The sequence below is a fragment of the Silene latifolia genome, chromosome 11, assembly GCF_048544455.1.
Source record: "Silene latifolia isolate original U9 population chromosome 11, ASM4854445v1, whole genome shotgun sequence".
In the NCBI taxonomy this organism is placed as follows: domain Eukaryota; kingdom Viridiplantae; phylum Streptophyta; class Magnoliopsida; order Caryophyllales; family Caryophyllaceae; genus Silene; species Silene latifolia.
This window is the reverse complement of record NC_133536.1, coordinates 132289914-132315148: the sequence shown is the minus strand read 5'-3', so window position 1 is coordinate 132315148 and position 25235 is coordinate 132289914. Positions and strand designations below refer to the sequence as shown.

At 36.1% G+C, this 25235-nt stretch overlaps 1 non-coding gene across 1 annotated transcript; it reads left to right on the top strand.

Moving 5' to 3' along the window:
• Nucleotides 1-4751: 4751 nt before the first annotated feature.
• Nucleotides 4752-4858, top strand: LOC141616010 (small nucleolar RNA R71). The gene has a single exon (XR_012530390.1). It is a non-coding gene; the product is annotated as a small nucleolar RNA R71 (small nucleolar RNA).
• The last annotated feature ends 20377 nt before the right edge of the window (nucleotides 4859-25235 follow it).

The window sequence follows — 25235 nt, the reverse complement described above, 5'->3', positions numbered from 1 at the left end:
AGCATCTCTCTTAACTCCAAGTATCTTTGATTTGTTATCTTTGCTCAACTGGGTCCGCCTGTCAGCCGCTTGCTGATTCAATGCACTACCTCCTGACCCAAACTCTTGAAGGTTCTGATGTGTTCCAGCAGCCTGGGGGGTTGAGGTTACGATTGTTCCTTGCAGCCAGTTCACCTGCGGGTTTACCGCGGACCCTGCTCTAGGTGTCTGGCCGGATGCTACGAAATTATCAAGAGGGGTGCCACTTGTTCGTCCTTCCACGTGGCTGGCTGGCGGCCAGTTATCTGGTGTGAGATATCCCAGCCCTTGTGGGGTTATTCTTTCATCTGATGATACTGTAGCTAGATCCAGCCCCGTTACTAGTTTAGCTGGTACATGTCGAGGCGGATTCCTGCTGCCTGATGCCCTCTATGTTAGATCCACTACTGAAGCTCTTCCTTCACCTTCCTTGCTTGCTGATGTGGCAGATTGCTGCTTCAGAATGTCTATCTATGCCCAGAGCTCTCTGTCTCTTTTCCTTGTTTCAGCTTCAGCTTTCTTTTGGTCTTCTCTCATGTTTTCCATGGCTTTTTGAAGGTTCTCTACGCCAGCGAGCAAGATTTGTGTTGGACTGGGCGGTAGGGTGAGGCCTGAGCTCGTTGTTCCTTTATCTGATCTGGCTTGGGTTGTAACAGCAGGGGTTATAGGAGGCAAAGAAGTTTTTTGCCGTAGGTATGGTTCTTGAGGTGTGCCCAGGAGCTTGCGTTGACACCGTTGATGCCGGGTTTTGAGTAGAATTTGGTGGCAACGACGGTTGAATACTCCCTGACACGGCTTCTGATACTTGTTTATCCATGGTGTATTTAGATTATCAACGATTGACGGCCACAATGCCCCACGGTGGGCGCCAAACTGTTTAGGTGATTTTTACCAAGTTAATTGTATTAGGTCAATGCGGTCTTACTCGTTGGTTGCTTGATTGATCGTTTGTGTTTGATGTTTAAATAAGGAAATAAAGTACTGAATGTAAATTGACACGTAAGATTTGGTGACGCGGAAAACTCAATGTGGTAACAACCGCGGGAGGGACGGTACCCTGCCAAATATTGCACTATCTTTGAATGGGAGGATGAATACAATTGATGCGTAATGTAAATCTTGCTAGGACGAGGTATTGTGTATGTGTGATCTTGAATGTCCTTCTTCGATTGCTTCCCTTGCTATTTATAGGGTAAGAACCCTAGGTGTATCCTACCATGTTTATGGAAAGGAATATAACTTCCATAATAACTCTTTCCATATCTCACTATCTCCCTCAATTCTCCTTGATCTCCCTGAATGCTCCCTGACTTCTCCCTGACTTATCTTCCCTAAACACGGATGCTTCCTTCAGTGGGCTTTGGCCTCCTTCTTTACGCGCCTGCTGGCCCATTACCCCTTTCAGCGCCGTTTCTCCCAATCGTGGGCTCCCCTGCTTCCACTCCTTCCTTTATGATCCATTACTTACCAAGCGGGCTTTCCTTATTGTGTGGATTTTAGCCCAAACAATTGTATCAACAAACCAATATTAAGCTTGATTGCTCCTTGTTTCCTCAAGCTTCAATCAATTCCAAATCAATTTAGGATTTTTGAATTTGTCTTGAAACCCATGAAAATCGACTCAATGTGTGAGGAATTTGTTGCTTGGATGGCTTCTTGTTGATAAAGGAGTAGTTTAATTGTGATTTGAGGAAGTTTTGTTTTGATTTGGGTGAATTTGGTTGAGGAATTTGTGTTTTGTTGATGAGGGGATTGAGGGTTTTGAGGGAGAAGGGTATGTGTTTGCGTTTGTATAATAAAGAAATGAATTGGGGAAGACGGATATGAATCCCGTGTTATAGGCAATTAGCAGCAGGAGACGAGCGTCTTGGACTAGGGACGCTCGGATCCTTAGTCAGTCAGCTCAGGAATTTCTAACCCGTGCTGGGACGCGCGGATTCTGCTGGAGACTAGCGGATTTCTGCAGGGGACACTCGTCTTCACTTGGGGAGGCTCGGATTCATAGACAGTGTGAGCTTTAAGTTTTTGCACAAGCTAGGACGTGTAGATACTTGCAAAGACGAGCGTCTTCAGAACTAGGACGGGCGTCTTCTGTGTAATCTGCCCAGATTTTTAAACAGACTAAACGTTTCAATTTCAGCATTCCAAAGACGAGCATCTTAGAGCCACGATGCTCGGATCAGAGCCAGCTCGAGCGGATTCCCACCTAGGATGCTCGGATCTTCTCCTGTACCCACGAGTTCAGTTCCACCCGTGGGGATCTTCATTTCCCATATCATTCTTTCTTCATTCCTTTGTTCATTGGTGCGGGTGCACTATGAAGGCTCGGTTAGCCTAGGTAATTTCTATCCCCACACTAGATCACACACTACACATCAAAATACATTAAAATACCTCCCTTACTTTCTCTCATGATAAAAATCTTGATCAAAGTATGAAATTGCAAATCCAAAATTGACAAAAATGCAATATAAGAAGTAAAATGCAAGTTATGGGTTAGAATATTTACAAATGGTGGTTTAGGGAGGACTCCATCAAACTCTCACTCTTGAATGAGATGTCAAGGAGGCATAGCCAAGGTGTTGTTGATGTTGCTCAACACCTTGTAAAAGTAGTCGAAGGCTTGTTCATTCTCATAATAAAGATCTTCAATAGAACCTTGCACATGGTGTTCTTCATGGTGGTGACTCGAGTCAAGATGGTCACCAAAGCCTTGGTCTATAGCATTGCCGATGTAGGGATTGACTAATCCTTCAAATTCGCCATTCCATAGACCACACACTTCACTAGCTTGCTCCCCAATGATGTCATGGGTTGATGAATACAAATCGTCTTTCTTATTGTAATGGCCAATGAGGCCTTCTTCCTTACTTGTCATGATTGGTGGTGAGCTATTCAAGCTCCCGTTGTTGTTGAAATTTTCTTTATCTCCGGATAGAGCATCTTGAGGATTATCCACTTTCTTTTTCCATATGGGCGGTGATTCTTTACCCATAGCTTGGTCTTTGCATTCAGATGCCAACTTCTTCCTATCACTTTCTCGGCTATAATGATTGACCATGAAGCATGGCTCATGTAGTCAGGGAGCTCTCATTGTTTTGTCAAGCTTGAAAGTGATTGTTTCATCTCCCACTTCAAGTGTAAGTTCTCTATGTTTCACATCAATTACCGCTCCCGTGGTGTGCAAGAAAGGTCTTCCTAGGATGATAGGAATGTTGGAATCCTCCTCCATGTCAACAATGACAAAGTCTACCGGGATGAAGAATTTGCCAATTCTCACGGGCACATCCTCCCATACCCCTAAAGGTATCTTTGTTGATCGATCCGCCATTTGAAGAGTAATGTTAGTGCACTTGAGCTCTCCCATTCCTAGCCTCTTGCATACCGAGTATGGCATGACACTTACACTTGCTCCAAGGTCACATAATGCTTTGTTCATTGTAATGTCGCCAATGGTGCATGGAATCGAGAAGCTTCCCGGATCTTTGAGTTTTCGAGGTGAACTTCCTTGAAGAATAGCACTACTCACTTTAGTAAAGGCAATAGTCTCTAGCTTCCGGATAGATTTCTTCTTGGCAATGATTGATCAATTCCGTGAATGGGATTAAGACTTCTAAGTTCTTCACAATCTCCATGAACCTTCCAAGTTGTTCATCAAACTTAGGCTTAGCTTGACGACTTGGGAATGTAAGTCTAATCACGATAGGCTCTTTTTCCTTAGCCTTCTCTTCTTTCTTCTTCTTTGAAACCTCTTTGGTGGTGGGTTCTTCTTCTTTAGAGTTCTCCACAACTCCTTGCTTGTCACTAGCATCCACAATGTCTTCATCAATCGGCTTCTTTGGCCCTTCATACCTTGTACCACTCATAAAATGGATGGCACTAACCGACTCATGTCTTGGGGGATTACTTTGAGGTGGTAATTGCCCCTTTTGTCTTTGAGAGCTAGAAGATGCTAATTGAGTCATTTGAGTTTCTAGCATCTTGGTGTGGGCTAGTATGTTGTTGATGGTGATGTCTTTGGCTTGGCTACCTTTTTGCATTTGGGTGAAAAATTCTTGTTGATTCTTTTGCATTTGGAGGACTGCTTTTTTGACATCAAAGCCTTGGTCATTAGATTGATTGTAAGGCGGTTGATTTTGATAACCTTGGCTTTGGTTATAAAAGGGTCTTTGAGCTTGATTTCTCATTGGATGTGGGGTGTATGTTGGTTGAGGTTTTTGAACATTTTGGGTTTACTATGAAAGGTTTGGATGGAATTTGGTATTCTCATTGTAATAGTTGGAATAAGGGGTGCCACTCTTGTATGCTTGGAAAGCATTCATTGTTCACTTGTTCTCCTACATTCACTTTGGTCATGTCCCAAAGTTCCATAACACTCACATACTCCATTTGGAATTGAGGATGATGCCACCATAGCATTAACATGTTGTTTGGGTGATTTGGAAGCTTCATCAAGCTTAGCCATGGCCTTCTCAAACTTCAAATTGATGGTGTCAATATGAGCACTTAGTTGAGCACCCAATTGTGTGATGGAATCTACCTCATGCTTTCCTCCTCTAGTGGCCTTTCGAGGCCTACTATATTGTGAATTATGAACCGCCATCTCTTCAATTTTAGCCCATGTTTGATTATCATCAAGTTCGGTAAACATACCATTGGATCCCATATTGAGAATGTTGCGGGAGTCTTCATATAGACCATTCCAAAATTGTTGCACAAGGAACCACTCGCTAAGTCCAGGGTGTGGACAAGAATGACAAGTGTCCTTAAATCTCTCCCATGCTTCATACAATGATTCCTCATCCCTTTGTTTGAACCCGGTGATTTGGGCTCTCAACATATTGGTCTTCTCCGGAGGATAGAATTTCTTGTAGAAGGCAAGTGCCAACTTCTTCCATGAGTCAATACCAAGGGTAGCCTTGTCTAGGCTCTTCAACCATTGCTTTCCTGTACCAATCAGAAAAAGGAAATAATACCCATCGGATTTGATCTTGAGTAACTCCGGTTTGAGAAATCGCATCACAATTGTCCCAAAAAGTCTCCATATGTGAATGAGGGTCTTCACCTCCAAATTGACTTCTCTCAACTAGTTGTATGAATGCAGATTTGGCAATGAAATTACCGGTTAAATGTGGTGGTGTAGGAGTACTATTTGGTAGGTTCTCGTCGGTTGGTACGGAATGTGATGAAAATTTAGGCATTGTGGGTTTATTTTGTGGTGGATTTTGTATTGGGTTGTCCTCTCCTTCTTTTGCAAAAGGGTTGATAAACTCAATGCTATTTGGTTGAGTGTCCACAATCTCTCTAGTACCTACAACTCTTGAAGTACCTCTAGAAACTCTTCTATTGTTGGTTAAGGTTCTTTCAATTTCAAGATCAATAGGTAATGGATTACCTTGTGATCTCCTAGTCATACAAAATATCAAACAACTCAAAAACAATTAGAACAACCTTGAGGAGATTGACTTCCCCAAGGTAAAGAAAGACACAACTAAAAACAATTAACGAAAATCAAATCAATTTAACACCGTCCCCGGTAACGGCGCCATTTTTGGTCCGGTTTAAACTCGTCGTCAAAAGCTACCAACCAAAACAATATTTATAACTTCACAAACTACTCTTAGCAAAGAGCCAAGTAAAGGTCGGATCCCAAGGGACGGGTATTGATGTAGGATTCTCAATTGCAAATGGTTGTGTCTTAGGGTGTCACAATTTGGGTTGATGTAGGAGATAAACTAAACTAATCAACAAGATAAAAATAAAGTGAAGCAAATAGAGGGGTTGTAAACAATTGATTAAAGGGACTAGGGTGGCAGGGGTTCATAGGGGATTCATGGGAGTTGATCATACAAACATGTTCTCAATTATATAGAAAGCACTTATTGTTGTCAAGGGATCGAGTTGGTGTATAAGCTTACAATCAATAAGAAGGTTTGGGTCCCGGAGCCGAATCGATTAGATTGTACAACACCTACAAGTCGACTTAATCCTTCTTGTTCAACTATATGCATGGTCTAATGAGGCTCGAGTTGCTGTGTAAGCTTACAATCCTCATTGAAAAGATAGATGATGGGTAAAAAATGCAAGAATTCATAGGCTTGCATTTCATCAAACATAACATGTGTATAAGTTGAAATCACAACAAGCACGCAATTTAATTATGAAAACATATTAGATTCAGCATAGATCAATCCCCATGTTGGCTTCCCCTAATTCCCCATTAACCCTAGCTAAGGAAACTACTCACTCAAGATCAAGTTTAACATGTTAATAAGGTTGTCAATCATACTAACAAGGCAAAACATGATGAATAAATAAAAGTGATTTAACAATAATTAAACAAGGTTAAGAGATAATTACACCTATGAAGATGATTCCAAATAATAAAGCAAAGAAAAATAGAAGTACTTGATGATTGATGGAAGGTTGTCAATCCTCCAAATAAACCCAAATAATCTTCTAATTACCCAAAATAAAGGAAGAACAATACAGAAATTAAGGAAAGACTAAGATATGATTTGAAGGAAATGTAGATCTTTATACATACAAATTAACATACTCATATATGTCTAATTAATTTTGTCATAAAATTAAAACGGATTTTATGCATGCAAACAATATAACAAAAGAGAAGAAATCATATCCTTACATAGATGTTTCGGTTTTATAGGGCACAAAAGAAATCTCCTTTTCTTTTGTTCTTGAGCTTTCCTTATGGATGAACAAGATCTAAGTTTAAGATCTCTCCCCAAGCTTTATACCCAAGGCTTTCTCTTAATCTAATTAATATTATTGGGTCTAGAATAATATTAATCTTGTAGAAAATTGAACCAAAAATATTTTCTAACACTTGAATATTTTCGGTTTGATGAGAGAAGAAGAGAGGATTTTATTCTCTCTAGAAATCTTATTTTTTTGGATGAGCAAGTGAATAAATGAAGATACAAAACATTTTGTATATTATTAGGTAAAAATATGAGAAAACCATCATGGGTTTTGTCTTCCCTAAACCGTGTAAGAGGAGGGCTTTAGAAGAGCCAATGCATGAAAAAATTGTTCTTCACAATGAACAATAGGCTTGCATGGCTAGTGACTAGTGTAATCATCATGTCTTCCACTAATTACAATCAACATATAATTAGCTCATAAACCCTCTAAATTTCGGCCCACTTGGTAATATGGATTCCATATTATTTTTGTCAATTGTCAATATGTCACATGTCATATGTGATATAAATTTGTTATGTATTTTTAACATATTAAAAATCAACGTATTATTAAAAATACGTCACATACAAAAATCGACTTAGTAATTTCATAATTACTTGTGCCAAAATATTTTACCATTTATAAATTACAACCGGTTGTATTTATAACAATTCATTCAAATTTAATTGTTACATTAAACAATTATTTCATCTGAGTAATGATACAATTCAATTACTCAGACCGTATCTCATTTAATCACATTTCAATTTGATACGTAAATTTCACTTCCAAAATCGTCCGTCAATTTTCAAGTAATTTAATTAACTCGCAACATTATACGATTAATTAAATAATCAATTAAGAGTATTGCCCTTTAGGTATGACCTAGGGGTCAATGATCACCACCGTCACACGACGATAATGTCAAACTCTAGTCGACCAATCATTACCGATATATGTTGACCAGTTGACAGTAACAATATTACTTCCCAATTGCATTCTTTAAAATGATATTTAATAATGATTTTAAATCATATGATCGCACTATTGTTGAGGACACATTTCCCAACAATCTCCCACTTGTCCTCGACAAGTGTGCGTCACCAATTCTCTTGTCCTATTACTATCTCCCACTCAATGCAAGGTGTCTTTCGGGTCGTACTTGCAAGTGATCATATCGAGAGTGGTTTCCTCGATCTGGAGAATAACTGATTGACCGGATTTATCCACTCTGGATACCTTCCGAGCGTGGCCACGCATTTACAGTTCATTACTCCTCGAGTGGCCCTGAGATATTGTTATAACCCTGACAAGGGGATGGACAATTCCTATCGCACTCATTCCCTTCGACTAGCCACAGCCATCATAACCCAAAATATGCCCATTTGACCCCATTTACGAAGGTCGTAGTAACACAAATCAAAGTTAATCTGAAACTGTGCCATCTTAGGTGAATAGTCTTTAGTCAAAAGAATCGACTCATTAGAATACTATAGCAGCTCTCGCCACGACCAGGCTATATAAATTTGCCGAACTCTATAAGCGGTCATTAGGCCCGACAAAAAGTTCCTAACGATCGCCTATGTGATCGACTAGTCATCTCACATGACTCTATGGCATTTGAACTTGCCATCAATCGCATCACACTCTAGTCACTTCGAGACGTCACCTCATACAAGTGACTATGGGCGAATACAATGTTAATCCGTGTTCACTTTAACGGGGTTCAATTGTCACTACAACCCGTTTGGATGTAACAAAGTATAAAAAGAGTTTTTAAAGAAAAACTCGAACGACAAATGCGATTATCACATATGAATAGTCAATGCCTGATTACTATTCCATATTCTATAATCTAATTTGATCTTGTACGTAGTTGTTTATTTCAATTCAATTGAAATGACATGACTCATCATGTTTAGCCTTTGAGAAGGCTTTGGTTAGTAGGTTTTATCAACTTCTTGTACCTTACTCAACCTTACTACATATTCGTTTTCCTTTGTAATGTATACATTTGCATCACAACACTTTCTGAGTACGTGTCGAGATCCAATCAAGACATAGGCCCTCTTAGCCTAAGAATAGCTCCCACTGTTTTCACAGTGTGCGGGACTCATCCTCTTGCACATCTCATGATTGCAAGTGTACTCAATTTCCGTTATATATATGTCTCTCATTGTTCTTTATTGCCTAGAACGATTCTAGAAAATCTACTTCTTAATTATCATAACCACAATGGTATCTTAACCATCATAACCACAATGGTATCTTAACCATCCTTATGTGTTTTGATTATGGTTTTGTCGGAAACCATGCGCAATCTCAATTGTCAATTGTCACTTGTGTAACACCTTTACACAAAATTGCATCATAAACACTTTGCTTTACTTCCTTAATGCTTCTGCATGCATTTAAGGGTAATCTTTATATACTAGGTAAAGATTACTTAAATTCGATTTTGAAAACAATTCATCATACTCAAAGTATATGAAGTGTTATACATCATTACTCATTTAATTGATCCGGCAGCGGAAGCAAATGGAATCAATCAAATATGTTCGATTTAATTGAACTAGTCATGAATCTTATCAACATAAGACTTCTTACTGACGCTAATATCATGTGGATTTATCTTCATAAATCCGGATATTCAAGATGTATTATAATACTCCAAAAGTCTTAAATCATTCTCAATGATCAATATGTCATCCACATATCGGACTAATTAAAATTTCTGTAACTCCCACTAAACTCTATGTATAAACACAACTTCTTGACTTATCGAGAAATGTTTTATCACATGAATAAAATGTTGATTACAACTCATTGATGTTCTACTTAAGACTCTCTCTTAAGTTTCACATTATCTTAGGATTGCAAGAATCTTCAAAACTCAAGACATGTATTGAATACATTCCTTCTAATTGAAGAAGTGGGTTTTAGATTCACTTGCTATGTATTTCATAATAATGAAACACAATCCCTAAGAAGATCCAAATAGACTTAAGCATTTCAATTGGTGCAAAACCCTTTGCAACCAATCAAACCTTGAAATCTTTCTTTATTAGTGCAAAAACCCTTTGCAACTAATCAAGCCTTGAAATCTCTCTTTATCAGTGCAAAACCCTTTGCAACTAATCAAGCCTTTTTATTTCGGATTTTCATGGCTCTAAGCCTTAGATTGAGTTGTGACTTAAACACTCTTATGTAAGTCATATGTTCATTACCTTCTAGAAGTAATTAACTTGAATCAAACAATTTCTTTTGTAAGTTATAAGATCTTTACTTTCTTAAAAGTAGCATGAATTCATCATTTTCAACAAGTGACGAATTTAACCTCCTAGGTTTTAAAGAAACAACATCTTACACAAAATGTTTCATGTAGCCAAGAAAGACCAGTTTCTTGCGACATAACATTCTTTGTGACTTTCTTTGTGGCTCTTGAATAATTTCTCCCACTCTGTCTTCTAGAAATAAACTTGTATTTTAGAAAGACAGCTTCATGAGCCGCAAACCCGTCGTACTCATGATAATTGAAAGGGAAAAATGAGCATTTGTTTCTTGTGAAAACTTACAAACATGGTACCCTTACCATTTCATATCTCATATGATTTGATTTAGTGGAAAATAATTTAGACAAAATGATAATATTCCCAAATGGATCAAGTAACTCAAAGTAACTTGATTGAAATCCAAACCGTATCGAATAGCGTTTGATTTCTTATCTAATCACACATTATTCCATAATGCGTGCTAAGAGAGATTAACTTGTGATACTATATCACATTTCCTTTGGCTTATATCAAAGTCTTCACTTTGATAATCCCATCACGACTAAATCGTGATTCCTTGAACTCTTTGAAGTTCTTCAAAGATTTCTCCTTTTACCTTATTAAGTGAACATATTAGCGTTAACTTAAATCGTTGGTAAAAGAAAATGATTAACCTATTTTGGATCGATGATATACAACCTCGATCTCCTTTTCAACCAAAAGGCACGAGACATCTTGCTTTGAATACAAGATGCGCATACACCATTAACAATCTAATGGTTTCAAGAGTACTCGATAACTCTTTGCGTTCATCATTCAAAAATTTAAGGTTTAATCTTGGGTTACCAATTTGAGTCTTACATCATCATCATGATATATCATTCTAGTTTGGTTTAGAATATAATCACCTTGATGATGGGCTAGCCATACATCAAATCATGGTGTAAAGGGTCACAAAGGTGAAAACCTCTTTTGTATCTTAACAAGTTTATATTCTTATTTAGAGTTTATGCACTTAATAGTCATAATTAAGTGCAACTTTAAATCCAAAAACTAGATTGAGTACACAATTACTCTATCTCTCGACATTATTGTTGCTAGTCGTCATATTCTAATCATCCTATGTATCAAGTACAATGATGAAAACCTCCACTGGTTTCTAATATTGACGAAGTGGTACTAGCAAAATTTATGTTTAATCAAATAAACATTTAAAGAAGAAGGTCCCATTAGATGTCCCACAACTAACTTGTTGATTCTTCAATAATTTGGGGCAGTTTCCTTTCTTGTGTCCAACATTTAAGACAATGGAAACCATATCGGTCGGGATTGATAGGTTTAGCATCGTCATTCTCAACAACTTTACCTTTAACATTACCTTGTATCAATCCCTTTTACTTCTTGAACCTCGTCCTCATCTTAACAGTTTAAGAGAATGCTCCCACTTATTTCAATGAGCCTTTGCTTTGAGAAGCAAAATTGAATTTACGAAGATCACTTCTTCATTTGTTCGTTTTAGTCTTAAAACTTTCATTGAAGTGGTTGCGTTATTTTGGTCAATTACGAATTCTGAAAATCTAATCACCAAAACAATTTATCGCTTCAAGGTACTTAATTCAATTAAGTATATGAATAACTATCCATTGTAAGTAGATGTGTTAGTCAAAAATCAAAAACCTGTTTGATAATGAATAACTTTAATCTATACTCTTTACAAGAGATCCTTAGCAATGGTTCATTTGAGGTTTTTAGAAGCAATTTCAAATTTGTCTTTAGTTACGTTGTTTTAATGGAGATTTGTATCAAAATCGAAATGATATCGTATATGAATTGTGGTAAAGAAATAGAACAATATGATAACGGAATAATGAAAACAAAACATTTATCGTTATATTAATACTTGTAAACAAGTATAGCATTTACATAGTGACCTCTACCCAACTATGATAAATGATTCCAAGATCCAAATTCATATTAACTTGGGCACGGTAGGGCCGATTCATCCCTTATCAATATAACTCGGTGGATTAACTCTTTAATCGATTCTACTTTTAGAACTCTTGGTCGATAAAATTACTTTAATAATTATCTATAGCCCAAAACACATCCGACAAGGGCACGGTAGGGCCGATTCATCCCTTGTCGAAAAACTTTTGTTGAGTTCAATCCAAATTTCGAATAAATGTGTCCATGATCCAAATCCACATCAACTTGGGCACGGTAGGGCCGATTCATCCCTTATCAACATGAATTCGGTGGATTAACATTCATCACCCACTTCCCCTACGTAACAAGGTTTGTACCCCGGTAGGGCCGAGCGCACTCCCTCGCGAAATAGGTTTTCATGGTTTCTACTATTTGGTAAGGCTATGTCTCAATTGATTGTTTTAGCGAGAGGTCATGTCAATTTATTATCTATCACGTTTTAAGTGAACTAAAGCGGTGAACTACGATAATTCTAATTGACACGGTCGATAAACTCGATAAAAGAAGATGCATGTTTTAGTTATGGCGATTTAGCGATGCATGTGACATAAAATAAAATGCAAGCATAAAATAAACAAATCCTAGTATGGCCTTTCCTAAAATAGAAAAACTATTAGTCTATTACATATTCGGAAACCAACTCCATTGGTCCCTTGAACTTCGGTTGTGGCACGCATCTCGAGGTAACACCGTCTTTATGTATCGCCATTCTTGAAGAAATCCGTCTTTAGGAACTCCGGAATGAATAAAAATACATAATAAAATACATAATTTCCTATTATACATTTGTAACTAAAATAAAATAAATCTATTAAATTACAAAACGGTGATACGAGATCACAATAAAATTACAACCGAATCGATATTCCCATACATTTCGGGAAATACCAATTAAAATCTAAGGCCATACTAAGTAAAATTACATAATTCAAAATTACATAAATTAAAATTATGACAATCATAAAGTAAAATGCAGCATTATAATATGTATGAACATGCTCAATTTTATGCTAAATCGCCTTTTAATTAGCCAATATCGTATATTACTCGGTTTTTACGGATTTGCGTGATTTCAACATTTTATAATCACAAAAATGCATAAACTCATATTTATGCATAAGTTAATTACCCTAACCTCTTAGGACTCAAAATTTAGTCTTCACTAATAATTTGACCATAATTAACTTTTATTTACAAATTTGTTCATAAATGGACCAAAATTACAAAAATAAGCTATTAAACTTCAAATAAATCCAAAAATTTCAAATAAATTCAAAATTTGAAATTTAAACTCATGAACATTCTGGAAAAATTCCATGACACTCATAATGTTCAAAAACCTTAGGTTAAAAATTTCGAAAATTTTCCCGAAAAACAATGTTGCGGTTTATCGATATTTAATAAAATAATCATAAAAACATGGAAAAATTATTTTCATTAACTTTTCAATTTTAGATCTGAAAAATATAATAAAATGCAACATTAGACGTTTTTCCTAAGTCATAGATTATGTTTTATTAATTTTCAACTAATAATGTCACTATTTATGCCATTTTTCTTCAAAAATTCATAAATCATGCTAAAAGACTTCTTTATAGCCAATTATTTTACACACATCTTGTAAAATTGCATGTGACAACATATTAATTTTCTATGACCAGATTCGAAATTTAACTCATATTAACCTATTTTTCTCTTAAATCCGAATTTAATAATGAAAAATTCATTTTTCGAGCATAACAAGTGCAAAAATTATGAAAATTTACAGGTTATCTCAAAATAATATATGTAACAACATATCCAAAAACCAAGTGAAAATTCGAAGTATAGCTAATTTTCGACCAAAAATGACATTTTTACTCATAAAATCACATTTAAATGTCATTATTATTAAATATGAACAATAAAAATCCGAAAAATTAACCCAAAAATCCTAAAACACTTTAGGACCAGAAATATTAACATGCATGTAATGATTTCGTGATATATCATAATAACACAAAATTTACAAGTTTTATTTTGTTATTCTTATAACTCGGAAAAACTTTTAACCAATTTGCATGCAAACAACCGTGGCTCTTGATACCGATTGAAGGAAATGTAGATCTTTATACATACAAATTAACATACTCATATATGTCTAATTAATTTTGTCATAAAATTAAAACGGATTTTATGCATGCAAACAATATAACAAAAGAGAAGAAATCATATCCTTACATAGATGTTTCGGTTTTATAGGGCACAAAAGAAATCTCCTTTTCTTTTGTTCTTGAGCTTTCCTTATGGATGAACAAGATCTAAGTTTAAGATCTCTCCCCAAGCTTTATACCCAAGGCTTTCTCTTAATCTAATTAATATTATTGGGTCTAGAATAATATTAATCTTGTAGAAAATTGAACCAAAAATATTTTCTAACACTTGAATATTTTCGGTTTGATGAGAGAAGAAGAGAGGATTTTATTCTCTCTAGAAATCTTATTTTTTTGGATGAGCAAGTGAATAAATGAAGATACAAAACATTTTGTATATTATTAGGTAAAAATATGAGAAAACCATCATGGGTTTTGTCTTCCCTAAACCGTGTAAGAGGAGGGCTTTAGAAGAGCCAATGCATGAAAAAATTGTTCTTCACAATGAACAATAGGCTTGCATGGCTAGTGACTAGTGTAATCATCATGTCTTCCACTAATTACAATCAACATATAATTAGCTCATAAACCCTCTAAATTTCGGCCCACTTGGTAATATGGATTCCATATTATTTTTGTCAATTGTCAATATGTCACATGTCATATGTGATATAAATTTGTTATGTATTTTTAACATATTAAAAATCAACGTATTATTAAAAATACGTCACATACAAAAATCGACTTAGTAATTTCATAATTACTTGTGCCAAAATATTTTACCATTTATAAATTACAACCGGTTGTATTTATAACAATTCATTCAAATTTAATTGTTACATTAAACAATTATTTCATCTGAGTAATGATACAATTCAATTACTCAGACCGTATCTCATTTAATCACATTTCAATTTGATACGTAAATTTCACTTCCAAAATCGTCCGTCAATTTTCAAGTAATTTAATTAACTCGCAACATTATACGATTAATTAAATAATCAATTAAGAGTATTGCCCTTTAGGTATGACCTAGGGGTCAATCGATCACCACCGTCACACGACAAGAATGTCAAACTCTAGTCACCAATCATTACCGATATATGTTGACCAGTTGACAGTAACAATATTACTTCCCAATTGCATTCTTTAAAATGAGATTTAATAATGATTTTAAATCATATGATCGCACTATTGTTGAGGACACATTTCCCAACATGATTAATATTGAGAATTGTATTACAACTAAATTAAGACTAATTTGAGAGTATTTAGAGTAGATTACAACTAGATTAAGGATGGGTTAAGAGAGCCTCAAGATTGGATGCTAATCTAGGTAGTACAATGGGGTATTTATACTAAAGATTAAGTACAAGGATTTGGGTTACTAAGGGTTTAAATGACTATTAAGACCCTAAGAAAAGTTGTGGAAATGCTACTCCCGAAGGAAATGAGCGGATCCTCTAACTAGTCCCGTGTTGATCTGCTCGTCCCGTGTTGAGGCACGGGTTGTTCTGACTTGTGATCCGCTCGGATCTTGGGGAAGACGCTCGGATCCAGCTGATGCAAGCCGCTCGTCTTGGGCACAAGATGCCTGGATCGTGGTGTTCAGAGACGTCCGGATCATGCTCAATCCGCTCAGATTCTTGGCCAGACTACTTTTCTTCTTTTGCTCCTTAACAATCCGCAAGGATCATGTCGGGGATGCAAGGATCCTTTCTTCATTGCCCATTTCACTTTATTATCTACTTAGGCCTCTTGTGTTGGTCTTCTCTTGATACTTGGTCATTAGATGCGATCAATTTAGCTCCATTTCGCCTCATAAATGCAAGGTTAGCAATCCTTTCCTACCAAGGAGACAAAACCTCAAAGAATATGCAAAATGGGAAACTAAAGATAGTAAATGACCCAATTATGTGTGCTATAAAGCATGGGAACAAGATTAATTCGGCGACTAAATGTGCTCAAATATGAGTCACGTCATTTAGTAATTAATATTGTATCAATTCTACATATGTGATAATAAATTCGTTGTTAGAGTTTAATTACAAACTATTTTATTACCTTGTTATATCCAAATAGGTTGTCGAGACAATATTGAACCCTATTAAAGTGAACTGGATTAACATAGTATTGGCCGCTAGTTGCTTATATGAGGTGACGTCTCCAAGTGATTGGAGTGTGATGCGATTGATGGCAAGTTCAAGTGCCATAAGGTCATAAGGGGCGACTAGTCAATCACACAGAGAGGCTGTATGGGACACTCTATCGGGCAGTGACCGCTTATAGAGTTCTGGCAATTTTATATAGCCTGGTCGTGGCAAGAGCTACTATAGTATTCTTTTGAGTCAATTCTTTGACTAGAGATTGTTCGCCCAAGTCGGCACAGTTTTTGATTGACTTTGATATTTGCCCCAAGCCATTCTGTCAAAAGAGGTGAGTGTGCATCTTTTGGGTCATGATGAACTGTGGGTGTACGAAGGGAATAGTGCGATAGGAATTGTCCACCCCTTGTCAGGGTTATTTTAAACCTCAAGGCCACTCGAGGAGTAGTGAACTGGAAATGCGTGGCCACGCTCGGAAAGTATCTAAGATAGATAATTCTAGTCAGACAGTTACTCTCCAGATCGAGGAAACCACTCTAGATATGATCAAATACAAGTACAACCAGCAAGACACCTTGCATTGAGTAGGAGATGATATAATAGGACAAGAGAATTGGTGACGCACACTTGTCTCGGACAAGTGGGAGATTGTTGGAGTATGTGTCCTCAACAATGGTGCGATCACATTATTGAAACTCATGATAAGAATACGTAAGGGATGATTCAATATATATAGTCAACTGTTCAACATTAATCGGTAATGATTAGCTAACTAGAGTTTGACATTAGTGTCGTTTGACGGTGGTGATCAATTGATCCCTTAAGGTCCCGCCTAAAGGACGATTCCCTCAATTGAAAAGTTAATCGATTGTATGACAATACACATTGATTAATTCCTTAAATTGAACAAATTTTATTTATAAGAGAGAGTTTTATATCTTATTGTAATTTGATTAAATAAGATTCAATTTAGTAATTAATATGTTATATTACTAAAATTGATTATTGTTTATGAAACAATTAAGATAAGAATGAATGGTTAATTATAATTACAAAATGTTGTGAATTATATTAACATGACCCATTTTATACACATGTTATTATGAATTACTAGATAATTTATTACATGTAATTTGGTTAATTTATATAATGATATTTAATTGTTAAATATGCATTAATATGATTAATTAGATGTTACATAATACATGTGACATGTTGTGTGTGACAATTGACATTTGACAAAATAAAATGGATTTCCATTTTATGAAATGGACCGAAAAAATTGGAGGTTTAAGGGGTGAGTGGGTGTCTTATTTTAATCATAAAATAGACCACATCATTACCCTAAAAGCTAGCCATTCATAGCTATGATTTTGGGTAAGAGCAAAATGTAAAAGGGGCATGCATTGACTCTTGGGCACTCATCAAAACCGGCACCCCCTTGATGGAATAAGAGGAAGTTGTTCTTATTTTTCCTATCATTCATTATTCTTACCATTTTTTATGCTTATCTCCCTAAACTCTCTAAAAATAGTTTTAGTACAAAATTGTTCACAAATCTAATAAACCTCACATATTACTAGTGTAGTAATAATCCTAATATTAGATTTATATTTAAGGTAATTAATATTTATTATCTAGTTAATGATAATATTAATATTGAGGGATAGTCTTGGTGCAACTAAGAGGAGAGTTCCTAATATGGAGCTTGGGTTTTGGAGGATCATCATAATATTATGAGCTCCAGATCAAGTGTGGGAAGGAGTCCTACACTTGTGCCCATTTTCGTCCATTATAAATGTAAGAAAATAGTTTTCTCCTTATTTTTGATTAACACATCTTGCATGAAATTAGATCCATATGAGTATAAATTATGACTAATTTATAAAATCTATTAAATAAGTTCAATAGGGGTTTTAGAAACTTTCAGCGCGTCCTCGCCTTGTGTATGCTCGGGACTGTAAGGAAATCCGCGCGAGATGAGCCTTGGGACGCCCGGATCCTGGGCCTAGACGCTCGTCCTGAACTCGGGACGCCCGGATCCTGGGACAGGGTTCTTCCTCTTATTCTTGACTGCCTAACAATCCGTGGGGACGGACTTAGGGCCGCAGGGATCTTCATCATTGCCAAATTTACTTGATTTATTTGCTTAGGCCTTTAGTATTGGTCTCCTCTTCGATGCTTGGTCATTAGATGCGATCCATTTAGCTCCATTTTGCTCTATAAATGCAAGGCTAGCAATCCTCTCCTATCAAGGACACAAAACCTCAAAGAATATGCAAAATAGAGAACTAAAGATAAGAAATGACCCTAATAGTTGTTAGAAAGCATGGGAAAAGGTTAATTCGGGAACTAAATGTGCACAAATATGAGTCACATCAAACATCCCCAAACCAAACCTTTGCTCGTCCCGAGTAAAGAGGTGACTAAAACTATGACCTTTATTTAAACTAGCACTACTAATATAGCCGATGTTAGACAATTAGCGGGTCTCACTCCGCCACTTCATCTCACAACAAGACATCCATGAGGTAGGATGCCTTCTTGCAAGGCAAAGTGGGGCTTGCCAAAATGGCGATACATTCAATCATTAAGCACACAAAAACAAGTAATAGATGCATCTACAAAAAGGAACAACCACTTTCCTCATCTAAGTGGCGGATATTATCTAAAAGGGAATCAATCTAAGGGTACACACTTTATTATAGATATGGTTTCTTCAAGTCACTAAGCCTATGAGGATACCAACAAATCACCTCCAAGTTGTGTCAAGCTAAGGTACCTTTGTCCACAATCGCTAAATGTTTTTGTCAAGAGTGGACTCCCTATGGTGTTACAAACATTGTAGGATCACGGAATTCCTCTTCTTGCCTAGACAAGAAGAAGGGTCATCCCCTCTCCACCATGTACAAAAGTGGAATCAATGGATAAAGGGATCAATATGATTTTGAGTTTCATAATGGTAGTTTGCTTTCGATTTGTTATTCCCCCAAAATTATTGTGGAATTTTGACATTTTGAGAACAATGTCTTGCCATTTCTTTGATGTTTGGCATTTTGGTACTTAGCAAAATTTTCAATTTTTGCATTGTTTGAATATTTTCAAAGTCACCCTAATTTGTAATGAGGGTGCTTTATTGAAGCATAGGAGTTCTCATTTTCGTACTCCTCTTTTCTTTGATGCAATTTGTGCAAACTTTTTTATTTTTATTTTGATGCTTGAACTCAAATTGAAAATTTTTGTGCCCATTCCGTTTTTGCGTGAAAGATATGACAGAAGTGGAAGATGGTTGCATGGTTTCAAGGGTCACCTTGGAATAAATGGTAGCAAAGGAGTTATCACAATGCAAGGTACTCTTGACTAGGCCTTAGTCCATGGGTCAAAGGATACTAGCATGACACATCTTAGGGTATTTTGAAGGTATTCTAATAAGCAAAGTCTCAAGAAGAAAAATTATCCACAAGGGCCTTATATACACTTATCAAGCTTCCCAAATAGATGTTTTCACAAAAAAATTCCAAGAATGCAACTACATGCCACGATGCAACTAGCATATATACAACCTAATGCAAATGCTTCTATCAACTAGTATGCCATATAAACTAAATGCAAGCTCTTAACAACATATTGGTTTGTACTGCATTAACCAAAATAAAGTCACATTGTCATTAACATATAAAAGGAGGAAGGAGATTTGGAAAGATCATACCATGCAGTCTTCTATTTCCTTCATGCCTCGAATATGGCGTAGTCGTTCCAATGTGATAAGAGTGACGAACAAACAAAAATATATACAAAATATACAATTCTACACTACAAAGGAATGAACATGTTTTTTGGATTTTTGAGAATTTTTCAACTTTTATCATTTTTCGATTTTTGAAAGCTAGGTTAGAATTTCCCATCCCCACACTAGTATGGGCATTGTCCTCAATGGTCAATACGATAGGAAATTATGCAATGCAATCTATATGAAAATGCATGATTTCTAAACTAGTATGCAAACTATATGACATATATAACAAGTGATGCAATCTAATCTATCCTATATGATGCATGCTTCGATTAGTTGGAGAGCCAATTTGAATTGACTCGCATCCCTTGTGAGTGAACTTCCCCAAACCGAACAAAACACTATTGCTAGTGCAAAAAGAGGGGAAGTTCATGCACAAGGCAAGAATGCAATGCATGAATTCTAATTTATAATTTTGTATTCTTTGTAATGGGAGCAGAAAGATAAACACCTCAATGGGACCGAGGTGGGAGTCCTTTAAATGGTGTTAGGACTCCAAACTTAAAATTACCAAGAGCCCAAAATGACTCTACAAATGATCAAGATAAAAATTAAAAACATGATATAAAAATAAAGCTAAAGGAGGGGTAGGAGACTCACAATGGAATAGGTTGATGCTAAGCAATCAACCCCGCACTTGTGGTATCCTACATTAAGCTTTGTCAACCTTCAATTGTCGCTCATCGCGACGTCGTCATCATTGGCCTCATTACCGGCATCATCATCATCGGAATTATCATCATCATCATCAATTTCATCATTATCCATCTCCATTGGACCGGAGGATTCACCAACTTCATCATCATCGTAACTCGGACTTTGCTCTTATTTATGGCATGAACCAATACCTTCCTCATCTTCCGCAACAACAATATTCCCTCCATTAACCACCCGGCTATCCTTGTCGGCATCTGGAGAAGTACTAGAAAAGAACACTTTCTTATCCGCCCAACTAGGCAAAGGACATGAAGAATCAAGAAGTCCTTACTTAGCAAGATGTAGAAGTGGTGGATATTGGGCGTAATAAGCATTCACCCGGTCTTCATAAGATTCTCTATGCAATTGTTGCATCAATTGGGTCAAGAAATCTTTGCCTACCTCAACATTAGAGCCACTTGGTGTAAATTGTTGGTAAGCGAAAGGATAGGGTGGAGTCACAATGGTAGAGGAGGAGGACTTTGCAATCGGATCCCTTTGTTGCTTGATTATCAATTCGGCTTCTTTGGAGACGGGAATGAGGTAGTTGCTTCGATGGGTGGAGATACGGCAAATCTTGGTTGGTAAGACAATGGACTTGGCTTCCTTGATGAGCCACTTAAATTTATGGTCAAGATTGTCATTTTTGACCCAATAAAACTTGTTGATCAAAGTACTCATGTCAAGAAGGTTGCTTTCCTTAACCGGTTTGTAAGTATTATCCCTGTTGAACTCCGGGTTAAAGTGTTTAGTTAACCTTGTCACCAAGCCCCCATTTACAATATAGGTCGCTCCCTCTTTCCCATTATCAATCGCTAACCACCGCTCAATCAATAATTGAAGAATGTTGTACTTACAGGTGGAATTTCCATTAACATTAATAAAGGACTCGAGGTAGACAAAGTCGAGTTCGTTGAAGTTGTTGGATCCTTTCCTAGCAATTAAAGTATTAGCCACAAACTTGTGCCAAGTTCTTATACCCAGATGGTAAACATACAAGGCATGGCACTCCCGGAAGGAATCGAATTGGCAACGGTTATAGCCTTCCATAGGGGTGCGGCATCATACTTCAAAGGCTTCTTTTCAAAATGATCAAATTTCGTAAGTCCAAACACTTTACCAAATTCACCCTTAAGCATTCTTCTACCCTCGTTTTCAAGTCGGAACTCAACATAGTTTCGAGTCTCTACCTTGTACTCCCGCAAGGAGATTATGAACTCCTTGGTCAATGAGGGGAAAGTCAATTCATTCATATCAAAGAGGGTTTTCAACCCCATGGACTCGAAAAATGCCCTAGATTGCTCAAGTACACCCAATTTTTGTAAAGTATCTTGGCAAATAAACTTGGTAGCTAAAACTTCCTTTTTGGCAAGGGATAGAAATTCAAGCCTATGTTTGTCGAATAAGAAAGTTACCTCCGGATTGTTTGGCAATTGTTTTGAAAGGATTCTATAACCCTCTAATTAAACTCCTTAAATTTTAGATCTAAATTTCTCATAAAATTAGATGTTGATCTTATGCATGCATAACATAATAAAATAGAAAAGAAAGAACAAGGTTCCTTACAATGATGAAAAGGTTTTAAGGGCACAAGTAAGAACACCTTTCTTAACTTGTTCTTGAGCTCAATGTAAATGGATGATCCCCTTAGTCCCAATAGTGTGAAAACCTCCTTTCAATTGCACCAAGACTTCCTCTTAGAACTACTAATTAAATAACTAGATTATCTTAGTAGTTAACCTTAAAATATAATCTAATATTATTTCTTATTACTACTATAGTAATCTAAATAAATTAGATTTTGAACAATTTAATGTCTAAAACTTCTTTTAAAGAGATGAGAGAAAGTAGTTGTAAAAACACAAAAACATAAGAATGAATAATGAAGAATAAGAACAATTCTTATTATGGTAGTGGAGGGGGCAAAATCGGTGGCATGGAGAGGATATGAGAGCCAATGCATGCCTCTTTGCTTTTTAGAGTTGTTCTTATAAAAGAGTATTAGGGTGTAGTATAGGTTCTAATAGCAATCATGGGATCATGTTATATATAAGAACACCTTTCTTAACTTTGTTTATGAAAGTTTTAGTAATATATATAGCATTTTATTTACTAAAACGAATCTCATTTAATCGAATTACAATAAGATTCATATTCTCACTCACATATGTAAATTGTTCAAATTTTAAGGAATTAATTAATCTGTATCAGCATACAATTAATTAATTTATCTATTAAGGGAATCGTCCTTTAGGTGTGACCTTAAGGGATCAACTGATCACCACCGTCAAACGTCAGTAATGCCAAACTCTAGTTAGCCAATCATTACCGATTAATGTTGATCAGTTGATCTATAAATATGAATCATCCCTTCATGTATTTTTATTATGAGTTTTAATAATGTGATCGCATTATTGTCGAGGACACATACTCCAATAATCTCCCAGTTGTCCGAGACAAGTGTGCGTCACCAATTCTCTTGTCCTATTACTATCTCCCACTCAATGCAAGGTGTCTTGCAGGTCGTCCTTGAAAGTGATCATATCAAGAGTGGTTTCCTCGATCTGGAGAGTAACTGTCTGGCCGGAATTATCTACCGTAGATACCTTTGAGCGTGGCCAAGCATTTTCAGTTCACTACTCCTCGAGTGGCCCTGAGATTTTTAAATAACCCTGACAAGGGGATGGACACTTCTTATTGCACTATTCCCTTTATTTAGCCACAGCTCATCATGATCCAAAACATGCCCATTTGATCTCATTTACGAAAGTCGTAGAGCATAATTTAAAGTCACTCAGAAATTGTGCCAACTTGGGTGAACAGTCTATAGTCAAATAATTGACTCAAAAGAATACTATAGTAGCTCTCGCCACGAACAGGCTATATGAATTACCAGAACTCTATAAGCGGTCACTGCCTGACAAAGTGTCTCTTACAGTCTGTCTATGTGATCGACTAGTCATCTCTTATATGGCACTTGAACTTGCCATCAATCGACTCACACTCTAGTCACTTAGAGACGTCACCTCATATGAGTGACCAGAGGCAATTACTATGTTAATCCAGTTCACTTTAATAGGGTTCAATGTTGTCTCAACAACCTATTTGGATATAACAAAATAATAGATGAGTTTAAGAAACTCAAACATTAAATGCGATTATCACACATGAATAGTCAATACCATATTACTACTTCATATCCTATAATCTAAAGTGTATATTTTACACTTATCAAGGTGCAATAAAACCTTGGTTAGTGGATATACCATGTATCTATTCAGTTCAACTTTATGAATTGCTTTTTCCTTCTATTCAATGTCATTTCTAATGTCATGAACTTTTCTAAGTACATCTCTAGACTTCTTCATAGACTTGGGTTCTTTAACTTGATAGATGCTCCCACTGTCCTCATATAACTTGTGATAAAATACTTGGTGGAAGGGTCTACTTATAGTCCCTTTATGAACCACCTTATCACAATGTACTCAGACTCCATTTGTAGAATTTGCAATGGTTGATTCTAAAATATTTTTCTAGTCACTTACTCCTGAGTCAATAAAATTAGCCTAGGATTTCGATAAATCCTTATAGGTTTGGAAACTAGAGTTTGTGTAACTCTTCAACACAACTTTGTATGTCGTCCAAACACAAGAACGGATCCTCAGTCCTTCTCGGGAATTATAATAGATGTTCTTGAAGGCTTTCAAATGACTTTTATATGAAATAACTTGTTATTGACTAATTATGCTCCAAGCATATGATTCATCCTTGCATGTGCATATATTGGCATACATGATCATTCTAATGGCGAAAACATTAGCAATCGATTCCATGTGCTCAACAACTCATGGGGTTCAGTGAATGACTATGACTCTCTCATAGTAATTCCACTTTCATCAAAATGAATAACCTCCTCAACCTATGTCTATATTAATCAGATAAAGAATCTAATCAATCATAAGATAATTATCTAAGTGCCAATCTAAATCTCCCTATATCTTGATAGATTTTGAATTTTAGAATGCATCATGTCTTCTTTCATCGAGAATTGAAAACAAAAACACTCCTTCATCGATGGTAGTGTTAGCATGTCATCCTCAATGACATTAACATAAAACACAATTTCTCCCACTGATCTCCATGTCTAAACATGACAATATTGACTCCCACTTAAATCCATGTACATTCATGGATTCTTGACAACTCGAGTGAAACCATTTTCTCATCACATAATTGTAATGATCATTGCAATTTTAAGTGTTAATTAAAACCTCGTGCGTATCTCATACACACACTCTTTTCTAAATACCTATTTAGAAATTGGTTTTACCATCTAACATGATTATACACACTATGAGGTATAGCGATGCTGATATGGATCTTAGCTTGGTTACATTTTAACTTAGCTTTCTAGACAACTTTAGTGTATTTCCATGCAACTCTTATGCATAGACTTCACATTGGTTTATTAGGCTCTTCTGTAAAATGCTCTTATGTAAAATTGAATTGAAAATTACTTGATACA